The sequence below is a fragment of the Myotis lucifugus genome, unplaced genomic scaffold, assembly GCF_000147115.1.
Source record: "Myotis lucifugus unplaced genomic scaffold, Myoluc2.0 scaffold_5, whole genome shotgun sequence".
In the NCBI taxonomy this organism is placed as follows: domain Eukaryota; kingdom Metazoa; phylum Chordata; class Mammalia; order Chiroptera; family Vespertilionidae; genus Myotis; species Myotis lucifugus.
Genome location: NW_005871053.1, coordinates 15,073,666 through 15,089,579, shown reverse-complemented (window position 1 = coordinate 15,089,579; position 15,914 = coordinate 15,073,666). Strand labels below are relative to the sequence as shown.

The following is a 15,914-nucleotide window of genomic DNA, read 5'->3' as shown; positions in this document are numbered from 1 at the left end:
GGGTCCCCAGCCCGGCCTGTACCTCTCGCAGTCTAGACCCCTCAGGAGATAACGACCTGCTGGCTTAGGCCTGCTCCCGAGTGGCAGAGGGCACGCCCAATCCCTAGGTGCAGCCCCTGGTCAGGCTCAGAGCAGGGCCGATTGGGGAGTTGGGGCACCGGCCCCTGTCATGCACAGCGTAGGGCGGATCAAGGAGGTTGCGATGCCACCCTCAGTCATGCTCAGGGTAGGGCCGATTGGGGGGTTGGGGCACCGCCCGCTGTCACACTCAAGGCAGGGTCGATGGAGAGGTTGCAGCGCCACCCCCTGTCACGCACAGAGCAGAGCCGATCAGGGGGTTTGGGCGCTGCCCCCTGTCACTCACAGAGCAGGGCCCATCAGGGAGGTTGGGGCTCTGTACCCTGTCACACACAGAGCAGGGTCAATCAGGGGGTTGGGGAGCTCCCCCCTGTCATGCACAGAGCAGGGCCCATCAGGGGGTTGAGGAGCTCCCCCCTGTCACTCACAGAGTAGGGCCGATAAAGGAGTTGGGGCACCACCTCCTGTCACACACAGAGCAGGGCGGATCAGGGGGTTGGGGCGCTGCACCCTGTCACACTCAGGGCAGTGCCAATGGGGAGGTTATGGCTCTACCCCATCACACACAGAGCAAGGCCCATGGAGGGGGGTTTGGCGCCGCCCTCTATCACCTACAGAGCAGGGCCGATCAGGGGGTTGGGGCGCCACCACTGTCACACTCAGGGCAGGGCTGATCAGGGGGTTGGGGCTCTACCCCGTCACACACAGGACAGGGGGGATAGGGAGGTTGTCCCCCCCCCCCCCCCCCCATCACACACAGAGCCACAGGGCAATCAGGGGGTTTGGGCGCTGCCCCTTGTCATGCTGATCAGCTGATCCCGGTGCCAGAAGGAATATTACCCTTTTACTATATAGAATAGAGGCCTGGTGCATGGGTGGGGCTGGCTGGTTTGCCCTGAAGGTGTCCTGGATCAGGGTGGGGGTCCCCACTGGGATGCCTGGCCAGTCTGGCTGAGGGGCTGAGGGCTGTTTTCAGGCTGGCGGGTGACTGAAGCTCCCAACTGCTCCTTTTTTTCTTTTTTTTTTTTTTTTTATTCTGGGCCCACTTTAGCTCTGAGGCCTCGCTGCTGAAAGCAGGTTTCTGGCCTTTACCTTCTTTATTTGATACAATGTTGCAGTCCAGCTGGCTGAAGCCTGGCTGACTGAAAGCCGGTTTCTGGGGTTTTGTTTAGCTTCTATATTTGCAACATAGTTGCTTAGAGTTGCAGCTGAGAGGCCAGCAAGTCAGGCGGGGAATGTTGGAGTCCGCAGTCACTGGAGCAAGCAAGCCTCCCTGTTCGCTGCAGTGCATGGCTGACGGCCGCCATCTTGGCTGACAGTTAATTTGCATAAGGATATGCTGATTAGCCAATGGGAAGGGTAGCGGTCGTATGCTAATTACTATGTTTCTCTTTTATTAGTGTAGATATCTTTTGTCTTATATAAACAACTAGCAAACTGGCCCTTTCTTATATTGAGAAATGTGTGCTTTAGTTCTTTATCCTCCCCCCCAACAGTGAATTTCTTAAACAACATTTGTGCACTTAATCTATTAAGCCACTTGTTGCTTATCCATTTTCACTACTGTACTAAAATTATAGTCTTATCTATGTATTAGTATTTCCATATTAATGTTCCATAACATTTGAGATATTTTGTAATATACACTTTTCTTTTTGATATTTCACTTTTTTTTTCTTAAAAGCTTCAGTAAGTAGTCACTGACCTTTGGCATCAAATTTGACACCTTCTCCATCTGGCTTCTATCATCCTTCTCTGATTAGAACTGCAACTTGATCTATCCCCAAACCTTCCCTCCACTCCAACTGGTCTTTTCATTTGCTATTGTCCCAACCTACCTGGTTTTCTCTTGTAGGTCACAGCCAGACATGCTTGGGGCTGGGCCTTTGCTCATGATTTCCCCTCCAAGTGGAATGTCCTTCCCTTTCAGCCAAACCTTTAAAGCCCAGTGTGAGTTCCACCTCATCCAAGAATCCTTTGTTCTTCACTTCAGCCCTCAATGTCTTTAAGCTTTTATGAATAGCAAGGGATATAGAATAAATCTTTTTGGGAAACCTGGGGGGATCAAAATGCATAAGTTGCAGTCTTCCATCTATTGTTTATTTGCTGTGGACACTGACATAGGCTGACTGAAAACTTAGTTTCTTCATCTATAAGATTAAGTTATTCAAACCTCCCTGATCCGCCTCCTTAGGTAAAATAGTGTATATAAAAACATTTGAAAACTTTTTAGAAATTTATTCAAGCTTGTCATGTTATCACAAATTATACACTGCATTGTTAGTTGTCTTGTGTTGGCCTGTTCTCTTCTGCTATTACTGCACTCCCCCTACTGGGGATATGCCAGCAACCAAGGTACATGCCCTTGACTGGAATCGAACCTGGGACCCTTGAGTCCGCAGGCCGACGCTCTATCCACTGAGCCAAACTGGTTCGGGCTTCCCCCTTTTTTATTTTTTAAAGAATAGCACGTGTAAATCAGGGGCCACCTCTCAGATTGGGTTAAGACTCGGAAGAAGACTGACAAGCAATGATAGTGAGCATAGCTATAAACATAGTGGATGGAGTGCACACGGAGCCTCGTTCCTGTAGAAGGTTGCTGGCCTCTTCAGTCAAGGGATTTCAGCTGTCCTCAAGTTGGTGGTTTGGTTGTCCTTGTTAATCTGGCTAGCGGGCGGCGTCATTGGCGACTGGCTTCCTGAAGCGTCAGTGTGTTGAAGGACAAGATCATGGGTCCATCAGGGCAGTGCTTGATGGTGGTGTCGGTGTCCGGGGAGGAGTCAGCTGTGCCCTCTGGGTCGGCTGATATGGATGATACTGGGGAGGAGGAGGAGGAGGCGGAGACAGAGGGCGGTGTGACATAAGGTTGGGCTAGACGGTCTGGAATCCACACAGGTGAGTCTGCATCCTGTGGAAATATACAAGCATATCCTCTCCCCCAGGTTAAAAGTACATCAGGTCCCTTCCAGGCTCCTGTAAGTAAGTCTCTCCATTTGACGAGGGCTTTAGGTTTAGTTATATCAGGGTTCCAATGTCTGTACATCGGGAAATTTCCCTCAGAATCTACATTTAGTATATTAATTACAAATAGAGTATGTTGTAGAACATGATGAGGAGAGGAATATTTAAACTCATTTTCTTGTAAATTTTTAATTTGTGTTTTTAAAGTTTGGTGAGCCCTTTCTACGATTGCTTGGCCTTGAGGATTGTAGGGTATGCCTGTAGTATGTGTGATGCCGAATGTAGAGCATAAGTTTTTAAAAGCTCTAGAGGTATAGGCAGGCCCATTGTCTGTTTTAAGTGCCCTTGGTATTCCTAGGTAGGAAAAACATTGGAATAAATGTTGACTTACATCTCTAAAGGCTTCTCCTGTACGTGCAGAAGCAAGGATAACATGAGAAAAGGTGTCAATACAAACATGCACATAGCAAAGTTTGCCAAAAGATGGGACATGAATAATATCCATCTGCCATAAGTCACAGGGTCTAAGTCCTCTTGGATTAACTCCAGTAGCAGGGCTAGGAAAATGAGTAGGACAATGGCCACAGTCACATACAATACTTCGAGCAGCTTCTCTAGATATGCGATAATATAGACGGAGAGCAGAAGCATTTTGATGAATGGCATGAGACCGCAGGGCTTCTTCTAGAGCTGTACAAACTACTGGGCGAGTTAGTAAATCCCCTGATAATTTCCTTCGCTTAAGGGTCCTGGTAGGCAGGAATGAGCTCTAATATGTCCAATATAGAAAGCCTTTTCTCGTTTATGAATGTAAGTTTGTAGCTGAGTTAACAAAGAGAAAATGGCTGTTCTTCCTTGTGGGAGAGAGGCGATCGCAATATGAGGAAATAATTTAACTATATATTGAGTCAGGGTACAAGTTAAAGGGAACCTGTTGCAATTGTTCAAAAGTATAAATGAGTCTCGTCTTTGTTTTTGTGTGGTTTTTCTTGGCTCTCTGGTTCTGGGCTTTGGCTCCTTCGCTAATTGTGTTTGTCAGACTGGTCCTTGCTATCACTGTGATCCCGTTTGTGGGCATGTTCTTTGCTGCCGCTACGCTTTCTAGATTTATCTTTTCTGGGGCTCCGCTCCCGTTTTCTTTTTTCAGCACTGTCAGTTCTTCCTTGACTGCCACTCCGACTTCGTTTATTTGACTTCTCCTTGCTTTCGCTCTTGTGCTTACTGGATTTCTCCTAGCTCTTGCTTCTACTCCGTTTCCCTGCATTCCTACTTCTACTGCTACTTCTATGCTTCCTTTGTCTGCTTCTGCTTCTACTGTGTTTTTTCTCTTTTTTGGAATCTTTTTTGTCATCCCTGTGCCGCCTATCATCTTTGTCTTCTTTATGTTTTTTTTCTTCCACCTTGCCCCTACTTCTCCGCTCCTTGGACCATTCTCTTGATCGCTCTCGCTCCTTTTCTCGGTCATTACCTCTTTCCTTGTCATAGTCACGATCGCGCCTTCTACCCCTCTCATTTTCTTTTTCTCTTTCCCGATCCCTGTCCCTTCTGTCTCCTTTCCTATCACGACGCTGACTCCGACTTCTATGCCTTTCCCTACTCCTGCTATACCTGCGATCTAAGCCCCGATCAATACTCCGGGATCTTCGCTTTTCTTTCTCTCTTTCTTTGGCTTCACGCTCTAGACGCTGGCGTTCTTTCTCTCTTTCTAATTCTCGATCAAAACTAGAACACCCATGGCCCTCCCGATGATGGCTTCGACTTCTTGATCTTCTTGGGGACCTCCGTGGGCTTAGTGATTTCCTTGGAGACCTTGAACGCCTGCATTCAACATGTCTGTCTATTTCCTCAGCGCCCTCCTTCCCATCTTTCTTGATTTTCCTAGGCCGGGTTTTAATCTGTTGATCAATATTCTTCTGAACTGGAACTGGAATTCTTGGAAACAAGGTAGAAAACCACTCCAGTTTTGTGAGAAAAGACCACAGCATTTCTCCAATGGTCATTACACAGCCTCCTCCAGCCTTCACATCTAGGTCCTCTTCGTCATCAAGGAAGGACTCAAACCAATCCCATAGATCTGTAGGGGGCTGTGTGTACCTTATGTACATAAATCCGAGGGCTCTAATATATGGAGAGTCTGTGTGGGTTATGAGACCCACCACTTGCTTGCGGGTTAACTTCAGAGTAAATAATTTGTATAACAAGCAAAAAGCTGTAGAAACAATTCCTCCTATTCCAACACCTCGAACCCCTCCGCACATCCCTGTTTGGCCCGCTGTCTTCCTGCTTCCCTTCTCCCATGGCTCAACATGTGTGACCTTGAAGTAGATCTCGTCCACCACCTCGTGGTAGGTCTTGAGCTCGTAGAGCTGCCCTTTGAAGTAAGGTGACGACGGATGTTGGTTAAGATCATGGGGTTGAGGTTCATCGTCTTCTCGTTGCCCCACAGCTGCAGCACGTTGCCCTGCTTGCCCGACACCGCCGGCTTGGTGGCCCCGCCGCCACACGGCTGCTGTTGCTGCTGGGTCGCGGCCACGGCCGCCTGGTGCTGTGGCTGCGAGTTGCCTGTCAGCGCTGGGCTGTTGTTAGCCATGTTGAGGCTGAAGGAGGGAGGAACAAGGGGGGGAGGGGGCCAAGCTCGCTCGCTCTTCAGGACAACAATCCGGGACCCTACTCCATGGAACACCGTCGGGAGAGGGGACCGACCTGCTGCGCCCCAGCCGGGTGACGGGAGGGCGACGAGGAGGCCAACAAATGGGCTCCGGGTGGTAAAGAGCAGACTCCTTGTCGAGGGCTGCGAGAACTCCTGGCAGAAGGCAAGCTGGAGGCCAGGGAGCACAATCTCTTCCTACACCGGCACCAGTTTTTGGGGTCCAACTCCAGCAGGTCCAGGGGTTCCCAAAGGTGTGGACGGAGTTGGCGAAGTAGAAATGACAAGGAGACAGCGTTCAGTTGATCAGCAGCCTAGCCAGGTAATCCAGGTTCTCCAGCCAGTTTCTCCAGCCAGGTTCTGTTCTTATTCTCCTGTTACATCTGTATTTGTACCAGTTGATTTTAATCCTATCCATTCTATCCCAAAGGTTAGGGCATTTTTTATCTCCATTCCAAGGTCACTACTCTATTGTTCTGTTAAACTACAAGGAAGTAACAGAAGGAGATTATCCTAAGTAAAGATTATGTAGCTTAAGTGTGATTGTTTGTAGTTAAAGTGATTAACTACCTGCCTGCCACTTAGTTAAGGGGTTTTACTGATTTATTCCCTTCCTTAGTCCTGTTAATCCCTAACTCCAGGGAAAAATCCCCACCTGGGGAAACAATCTTTCTCGGAGAGGTGACCTTGGTTAAAACACATAGCACTAAGAAGGGGTGCAAACATATTAAGAACAGTATGCCATATACGCCAGGTCCCTTGAAACATATGCTGTGCAGATGTTTCTTCCCTGCAATGACTGTGTCAAGCAGTAAGGATGGACCGGCTTCCGGCAGCAGCCCCTTTTATATAATTTCTTCCTTGCAGAGCATCTAAGGAGGGAAAGTGACTGTAGTGCCAGAAGCTGACTTCTAGGAGGCAGGTGGTGCTGTCAGGATTGTGCCGGTGGCGCTGGTCTGTCGGTGCCTGGACCGTTCTCCAGAGATTGGACCTGCAAGACTGCTGAGGGAGTGAGTGGCTGCTGCCAGGCTGGTGGGCCATGGGGACGGGTCAGTCAGCTGAATGGTGCTCCCATTGTGGGAGCGCACTGACCACCAGGGGGCAGCTCTTGCGTTGAGTGTTTGCTCCCTGATGATCAGTGCAAGCCTACGTGACTGAACAACCAAATGACTGGTCGACCAGTCGCTATGATGGGCACTGACCACCAGGGGACAGACACTCAACACGCAGGATAGGGCTCCCTCCAGTCTGGATTGGGCATGTGTGGATCTAGACAAAACCAGCTATCCTGGATTGCAAGAGGGTGCAGGCCAGACCAAGGGACCCCACTGGTGCATGAATCTGTGCACCAGGCCTCTAGTGTATAGATAAGCTGCTATGAATATTCATGCATAGGTATTTTTGTAGGTTTATATTTTTATTATTTTTGCATTTGTTACCAACTGGATAAAAAACAAACTCCAATGATGCACTTTTTTCCAGAGACACATTTTAAGTATAATAATACAGACAGATTGAAAGTAAAAGAATAGCAAAAGATATAGCGTATACACTGTAAGAAAACTAGTAGGGTTATATTGATAGTGAATAAAGTACACTTCAAGACAAGGAATACTAATACAGATTTTAAAAAACAACAACAATCATTTCATGCGGTAAAAGAGCCAATTTGTAACAAGACATACAATCTTAAATTTGTATGATAAGATCATTGAATTCCAAAAGAGAAGAAAAAATTGACAGGACTAAAGTGAAAAATAGACAAATGCACAATTATTGTTAGAGATTTTAACAATTTTCTCTCAATAGACAATGGAACAAGTAGAAAAAAATTAGTAAGGATATAGATAAATTGAATAATGTTATCAATGATCTAACATGAGGACCTGATCAATATTTATAGAATATTATAACCAACTGCAGATTATATGTTCTTTTTAAGTGCACATGGAACATTTACCAAAGACTATCTGCTAGGCCATAAATAAGTCTCAATTCATTTTATAGTATTAGACTACAGTGGAATGAAATCAGAAACCAATAACAATAAGCTATCTAGAAAAAGCCCATTTGGGGATTGGGAATTAAGCAACATATTTCTAAATTATTGATCCATGGATCAAAGAAGAAGTCATAAGGAATATTTAAAAGTGTTCTATGAGGAATGACAATTAGAATACAACATGTTAAAACAATCTGTGTGTTCATGCCTTTTAACCATTGTATTGTCTCAGGAACTACTTAATCAAATTAATATTTTATTCTTTTTAGAAGAACTGAAGAAGTAGATAGGCAGAAGAGCAGACTGAAGGCTGAGAATTATAGGGATCATGCCCACCATCAGCCAATGTTTTTATTCTCCTACAATAGTAAATCATGGATCTTGGTTGAACCAATAAGTAAACATCCTTTCAATGGCAATAAACAGAATGATTAATGTTTTAACAATTTCCCCATAATAAACCCCAGGGGTGTGTATGATGCTTCCTATTCCACCCAATGAAGCACTAGCAGAAATAGTCTGGATACTCTTGATACTGATAGAGGTTATAACTAAAGAATAAGTGAGATGGTGATTAAAGAATGGAATAGATAACCAAGGACAAATTCTGAAACCTCTGTTCTGAGACCTGGACAAAGGCATCTGTCTCTGATTTTAGTTCAATTCTTAAGAAATATAAGTAGTCTGTGTAAATGATCTCTTGGGAGGCCCCCTCTTCCAAACACGAAACCTATTATTTTAATTAGCATTGGTTGTTGTGCCAATATAAGGGAAAACTTTGCTCAGTGCCATAAAGAAAAGTAGGGGGTTAATTCTAAATCTAATTCATATCTTCCAATTTATAAATTCTTTTATTTGGAAGAATATATCTTTTTTAATATATTTTATTGGTTTTTTACAGAGAGGAAGGGAGAGGGATAGAGAGTTAAAAATATTGATGAGAGAGAAACATTAATCAGCTGCCTCCTGCACACCCCCTACTGGGGATATGCCCGCAACCAAGGTGCATGCCCTTGACCGGAATCGAACCTGGGACCCTTTAGTCCGCAGGCCAACTCTCTATCCACTGAGCCAAACCGGTCAGGGCTGGAAGAATATATTTTTTAATAAAACTCAAATCAATCTCTCTCTTCTCTTTCTCTCTCTCTCAACGCCCCCTCCCCGCAAAAAAAAATTGTTTGCAATTTGTAATCATGATTTGAACTTTTCAAAAGCTGTGTGAGTCATATCTTTCCCTTTGATAATTTCCAAGTGACGAAACTGTTTTATAGATCAGTCCTTGCTTTTAATGATTCAATATATTTTGTTTGTTTGGGACTGAGAAAAATAAATGGGAAATGTCATTCACGAATATGAGCCTGGAAATGAATATGTAGAAGCACATGATCACTTCATTGGGGGGAAGGGAGTATGTTTTTCTGAGCCTTTTGCCTTTCTCCATTCTCAAACCTGCTCTTTTTCCTGTTTTAGTTTACATATGAAATTGGTGCAACGATATGGTAGGGTGAAAATCACAGGATTTGACATATGTGGGCTTTGCATTTATGTACATGATAGAGAGCTGTTCAAAATTTAACCATCTTAAAAGTTCTAGCCATACTTTTATAATTCACAAACATTGAGTTATATAGGGAAACTTTAGAATATACATCATTTCTTTTCATTTAAAATCCCCTTTTTTCATTCATTTCTGCAGGCAAAATTGATATTTTAATAACAGTAAGAAAATAAATAAAATAAATTTGCCTACAATGTATTGTAGTTCCAAAAATATTTTACTTCCAATAATATGAGTTTATCCCAACAGCAAACTTAAGATTTGACCAGGATAGGAATTATCTTTATCCTAAAGAGAGAGGGGAAAAGAAGGAGGAGGTCAAGGAGGAGGAAGAGGAAAAGGAGGAAGAAGAGGAGCAGGTGAAGAAGAAAAAGACAAAGAAAGGAAAAGCCGAAGGGGGAAGAGATTAGGTGAATTGAGGAACAAGAGTGGCTAATCTAGTCTCTCCAAAATGTGTGAGGAGTGGTTAAAAATAAGGAAATGTGCTAGTGAGAATAGCTGCCAACATGTTACATAGACAAGTGCATTTTTCATACTTGAAAACCAACACTTTTTTTTACAGATTAAAACAAACAAAAAGTTTTGTAGAAATATCTGTTTCATAGTTGGTGCTATTGTGTCTTTTTATGACTTCATCCTGGGACAAGAAAAATATCCCTTTTTTAATCTTTTAAAATTTCAACAAACATTTGTAGGCATTTAGATAGGCAACATTTTGCTTTGTCTGCTTCTCTGATGCAGAGCTGCTGCTAGCTGCTAACCTGGCTGCTGAGCTCACCATTTCTGTGAGACTGTTCTGGGTCCACCTGCAGGAAGCCATCCAGGCTGAGACTTTCCTGAGCATCCAGGCCTGCTAGTCTGCTTTCTATACACCCCTTCTGAGCGCAGGCACAGGACATCGAGGGGCAGTGAGCTTTCCTTTATTTCTGGTCCGATTGTTGCTTCTCAGGTCTGGCTTGGGCTCCGAGCTTGGCATTTATGTCACAGGTATCACCGGAGAAACTGCTGGGAAACCAGATGGCGGGCCTAACTGAGGACAGCAGCATCTGCTGTGGTACTCACTGTGCCTGTTGCCTGCTCTCTCTGCTTCCTGTTGATGTGATTGCCTTGTGTGGTCATTTTCATTCTGTCAGTGTTATTCATCTTTCTATAGACCTTTCCAAATGTGGGTACCTTTCTGTGACTGTTTTCATGCATTTGCTCTGCCTGGAACCCCACCATCCAGGAAGGCTCATGACTTGGCTGGCTTCCCGTGGGTCCTTCGAGGGCTTTTGCTTACATGCCACTTCCTCAACGAGCCTTACCCTAAGCACCCTTTATAAATTTACAACATGCCGTTCTCCTCAACCTCCTCTCCTGATATTTTTCCTTGTTTTCCAGCATTATCCTTTTCTATAGCAGCACCACCTGCTGTATTCTATATTTAACTTACTTGGATGGAGGCAGGACACAGAATATAAGCTTCACGAGGGCAGAGTTTTGCCGACTTTTGTCTGTTTGCTTAGTTACTGTATTCTAAGCATCTGAAAAATGCTGGCGATTGCTTAGCACTTGAAATTTGTTTGGTTAAATGATAAATTGCATTGCAAATTTTGAAAGATCAGACTTCTGGCTTTACATTGGTCTTATTCATTTTGCTTAGTACAATGCTGAAGAGTTGAAGGGCATAGGTAAGTAGCATTTGCCATGTGTCCTGGGTATTTTATTTATCTTCTTTAATCCTTACTATAATCCAAATCCTTTGCCCAGAGAAGTACAGCTAGAAATTAGCAGGGTCAGGATGCAAACTAGTTTCATCTGGTTCCAAAGTTGGAGACTTTTTCTTCAGAAGCATAGTGTCTACCAAATAATAGTCAATAAAAGCCCCTCAAGATGAATTATGTTTGCATAAATCACATGTAGCTAGAAACTGAATGCCAACACTCCTCGGTTAAAAAAAAACAACAAAAAAAAAACTGCCCCCTAGCTGGTGTGGCTAAGTGGGTTGGAGTGTCGTCCCATACATGGAAAGGTGGTGGGTTTGAGTCCGGTCAGGGCACGTACCTATAGGTTGTGGGTTCGGTCCCAGGTTGGTATGTGCAGGAGGAGGCAGAGCTGATTGATGTTTCTCTCTCAAAACAAAACAAACAACAACGAAAAAAAAAATCTTTACATTAGCTCCCTAAAAGAAAGTGACAACCCCAAAAGAAAGCATTATCTAAAACTACCACAGATACTGGATATTGTGGAAGCCATAAAGAAAGATGAACAAGATGAGATGATAGGGGAAATAGGTTTTGTGTAAATAATACAAGGTAGAAATGACAAACTACACTAAGGTATCTCTAAAAAATGAAAAGTAACCAACATTCATTAAACAATTACTATGTCTTAATTTTTGTGCTTACCTTTTTCTTATAAATGTATTTCATAAAACTCAAAATGAGCCTACATTTCTAGTGATGACAAAACTGAAGCGAAGAGAGTTGAAGACTGATTCTAGCAGAAGTAAGCTAACCCCACAATAGCAAGAGTATAAGGAGAAACTAAGTTATTCTTAATAGGTGACCAGCAGTAAACCCATGGTATTCTATAAATATCTTAGGTATAGCTAGAGATACAGTTACTTAAAAAATCAGACGTATTTCACATTACTCTTTTCAACTTCTGTATCAATGGCACATTTCTCACCTCCAAGGAAAAATGGTACAATCAAGTGTATTTAGAATTTGGAATCAGCTACATGTGAGTTTAAATGCTGGCTCTGTGTGGTCATGATTAAACTAGGATCACCATCACATTAGAAAAGTGAAAACACAACTTCCTCCACAACGTATTACAAGAATTAAATGAGATAACTAATATCAAGAACCTAGTAGAGTGCCAGAATTTAGGCCATGTTAACATGACATGAAGAAACAAATTTGTGGTTTCTTATGTTCTCATTCTCTCATCTCTAGTTCTCTCTCTCTCTCTCTCTCTCTCTCTCTCTCTCTCTCTCTCTCACACACACACACACACACACACACACACACACATATTTTGTACCCAGGTTTGTACCCAGGGCACTTTGGGATGTTGCTATTTTTTGAGCATTGTTTTTCATTCCAAAGCCCTTCTGCTCTCGACTCTGCTGGTTTTCTCCTGAGGAAGATTCCCAGACATGCAGATCTGCTACCCCACTGAGGAGTTTATTGGCAACAAACAAACTCCTATAGACGAGGGTGAGGGCCACGGGGGAAAGTTGTAGATAGAAGTCCTAAAGAAAGAGAGGAATGAAGAAAGCAGCTGGAAATATCTAGACATTTGGAACAAATGGGAATGTCTCCTTCTCTTGGGGATAATCACAACTTAAAAAATCTTTTTTACTGGACTGTTAAGATGCAGAAGTGGAATTCTGGGATTCTAGTATAATCTAGCCATCAAAAACAAACTAATAAGTAATCAGATTAAAGGCAGCCTTCCAGCTGATTAGTCGTTTGGGGAGGGTTGAAGTAGTTCATGGATGTCTACTGACATGCATTTAATGCATCTGAAGTTTAAGGAAGGATGTAGAAACATGTTACCTGCAATAAAATAAAAACGCTTTATAAAGATATAGGTCTATTTCATTATATGTAATTGTTTTCCTAGGAAAGTTGATTGTAAAGTGATTATCAGTACATTGAATAATTTTTCAGGGGTTAGCATGATAACATTGGTGTGCATTTCTATTAAAGAAAAACAAAATGTGTTTAAAACATAATAACTTAAAGAAACACCTATACTTGTATGAAGAATATTGCTCAACAAATATTATATGAATGTAAAATACTTAAAGTAAGGGTTTTAAATTGTAACTATAGCTAACACTTAAAGAGAAATGACAGTTTATCTAAATAGCACATAGTGAGCCTATGTCTTTTTTTTTTTTTTCTATTTTGCGCTGTTCCTAATCTAGAATGGAAAAACATCCAAGTCTGGTTGTTCAGAACTTTTTTCCTCTTATGGAAATTGTTAGTTACAGAAATGAGCTAGTGGATCAAAGTTTAAGAGTGAAGGATATAAAAAGAAAAACAAAGTAAGTGAAAATCAGAAAGTTCATGAGAAAATAGACTCGAACCTATGGATTAAGGAAACTAGAAAACCCAGAAAATAAACCTGCTGCTAACATTTAGCAAATCTTTTCTTAGTTTTTATTTTCGGCATTTCCTTAAGGTACTGAAGAGAATTAAACATTACAATTATAAAATAGGATTAAAATATCAATTTCAGAAAAAGACATTCCTTAGTATTTCTAAGCTTTCCTAACTCAGGAACAAAAGCCTGTAAGTTTTTTGAGCACTTATCCACAGTCACTAATTATAGAATAAGACTATAACTACTTCCTTATCTGTGAGATTTAATGAACCAATAATTTTCTTAGTATGAATTTAATTTTAGAGTACTTATTATTGTAAATGTGGATCTTTGTTGAAAGAATTGTATACTATTTATTACTACATATCTTTGTTTTGTATTGCCTTATTTTTTGTATAATTTAACTACTATTTTTGTAGATGTCATTATATGTATTAACATAACTTATTTTTTCTTTTATATTTTAAGTTAGAAAATTATTTTTCCTCTTTTATAAGTGAGAAAACTAAAAGAAAGAAGGCATGGAAAGGGAAACAGAAATGTCAGCAGAATTTAGTAATCTAATTCTTAATATGTTTTCCTTTCTGGCTACTTAAAATAATATTGTTTGTGTTTCCATTATTAATGGGTTTTCCAATTATAGTATCTGGCCTTAAAAGTTGTATTACAAAATCTTCTATCTGAAAAGTAGTATAACTGAATGACCATAGGAATGTGTCACTTAGCATTCTCATAATAAAATGTCATCATGGTGTTACCAGGGTCAGACCGAATGAAAGAAAAAACGAACGTGCGTGACTTCTGAAAACTGTATCCTGGGAAATCAGAAACAAGAGACTATGATTCTTATTTCAAATCTATATTTCATCAAAGTCTTTTTGAGATGGTATTGCTCATCTTAGGTCTTGTGTATTTTGATAACAAGTTCACCCTTTTAAATATCCTAAGGCACATTAACTGGCTAGGATCAATGGGAGGGAAAGAGATAATCCTACAACAAATATATTCTCTTGTCATGTTTCTGAAAGTGGATGACTTGGAAAAAGGCTTGAGAAGCACTGTGTAGTGGTTAGGAACATGGATTCTATAGCCAAAGAGCCTGGGTTTTAATTCTGACTCTACTACTTCCAGCTGTGACCTTACGCTTTTTGTAAATTATTTAACTTTTTGGTGCTTCGGTTTTCTCATGTTTCAAATGGAGATGACCACAATATCTAATTCATCAAGTTGTTAAAAGAAATCATTTTATAGTTCTCAAAATAGTGCCAGACAAAAAAGTTAGCACTGTGCGTTATTTTTATGGCTAATCACTTCCCAAAAAATATGTCTGACAAATCACTATAAATTTTGAACTCCTTCATTTATTTTTTGAAATAGAATATTTTGTAGTTAGCTTATTGTTGAGCATGTCTGAAAAGAGACACCAGAATATTCACATATTTATATGATAAATAAAGCTAATGCTCACCATAGAGATTTGTGAAATATTTGATTACAGTAAGACAGCTTCCTTTGGGGAAGGAATCTTCTAAATATCTTGCCACACCCAGCCTGGCCAGTGTGGCTCATTTGGTTGAGCGTCGTCCCATGCACAGGAGGCTGCCAGATTGATTCCCAGTCAGGGCACATGCCTGAGTTTCAGACTTGATTCCTCAGGAGGGGGCATGCAGAAGACAGCTGATCAGTGTCTCCCTCTTATGGATGTTTCTATCTCTCGTTCCCTCTCCCTTCCTCCTGCTGAAATCAATAAAAATATTTTAAATTTTCTTAAATATCTTGCCTGGTGTCTAAGTCCTAAACATGGAATATTAATGAAAATAGTAGAACTAGAAAGAAAGTATATACAGAATATATATATATAGAGAGAGATTTGTTCCTTATTGTAGTAAGATACTGTAGCAGCTCCAGCCTCCCAACTTCCCAGACTTAAATCCAAGAGGAACAAAGACCCAGAAAAACTCATGTTGTATCTCACTTGAATATATATATACACATACTGATGTTATAATGTTACTCTCTAAGTATTGGAGCACTAGAAATATGACAGATACGTGACTGGAGTTCACTCATTTGTTTTTGTTAATCAGCAGCAATGCCCCCTTATTCTAGTTATAGTACCCCAACTCTGCTTTTGACAAATGTTTCTATCCATCATCACCTGACTGTTCATAGGTTTCAAGTGAGATTTCCTCCTAGGGCGGGGCATTTGGCTTAGGGAAAGCCACCAAAGCACAAAGCTTGGCTTTGCCCTGGATGGAATGATGACTGTGGGGATGGGCATGTGACCCAACTGGAATCAGTGAGATAAAACATGAGTTTTTCTGGATCTTTGTTTCTCTTGGATTTAAGTCTGGGAAGTTGGGAGGCTGGAGCTGCTATAGCATCTTACTGCAATAAGGAACAAATCTCTGGAAAAGCTATCACCATAGAAGCCAGAGCTAAAGGATACAGCATGACTAGGTGCAAGTAACATTAGTTGAGCTCCCAAATCATCCCAAGCCTAAAGCTAGTTGTAGACAATAAAACTTGAACCAATGAACTCCCTTCCTCCCTCCCTCCCTCCCTCCCTC

The 15,914-nt window shown here is 41.8% G+C and overlaps 1 pseudogene; it reads right to left on the bottom strand.

The window, feature by feature from the left end:
* Positions 1–3,983: 3,983 nt before the first annotated feature.
* On the bottom strand, positions 3,984–5,629 carry LOC102422126 (annotated as a pseudogene).
* Positions 5,630–15,914: the final 10,285 nt, after the last annotated feature.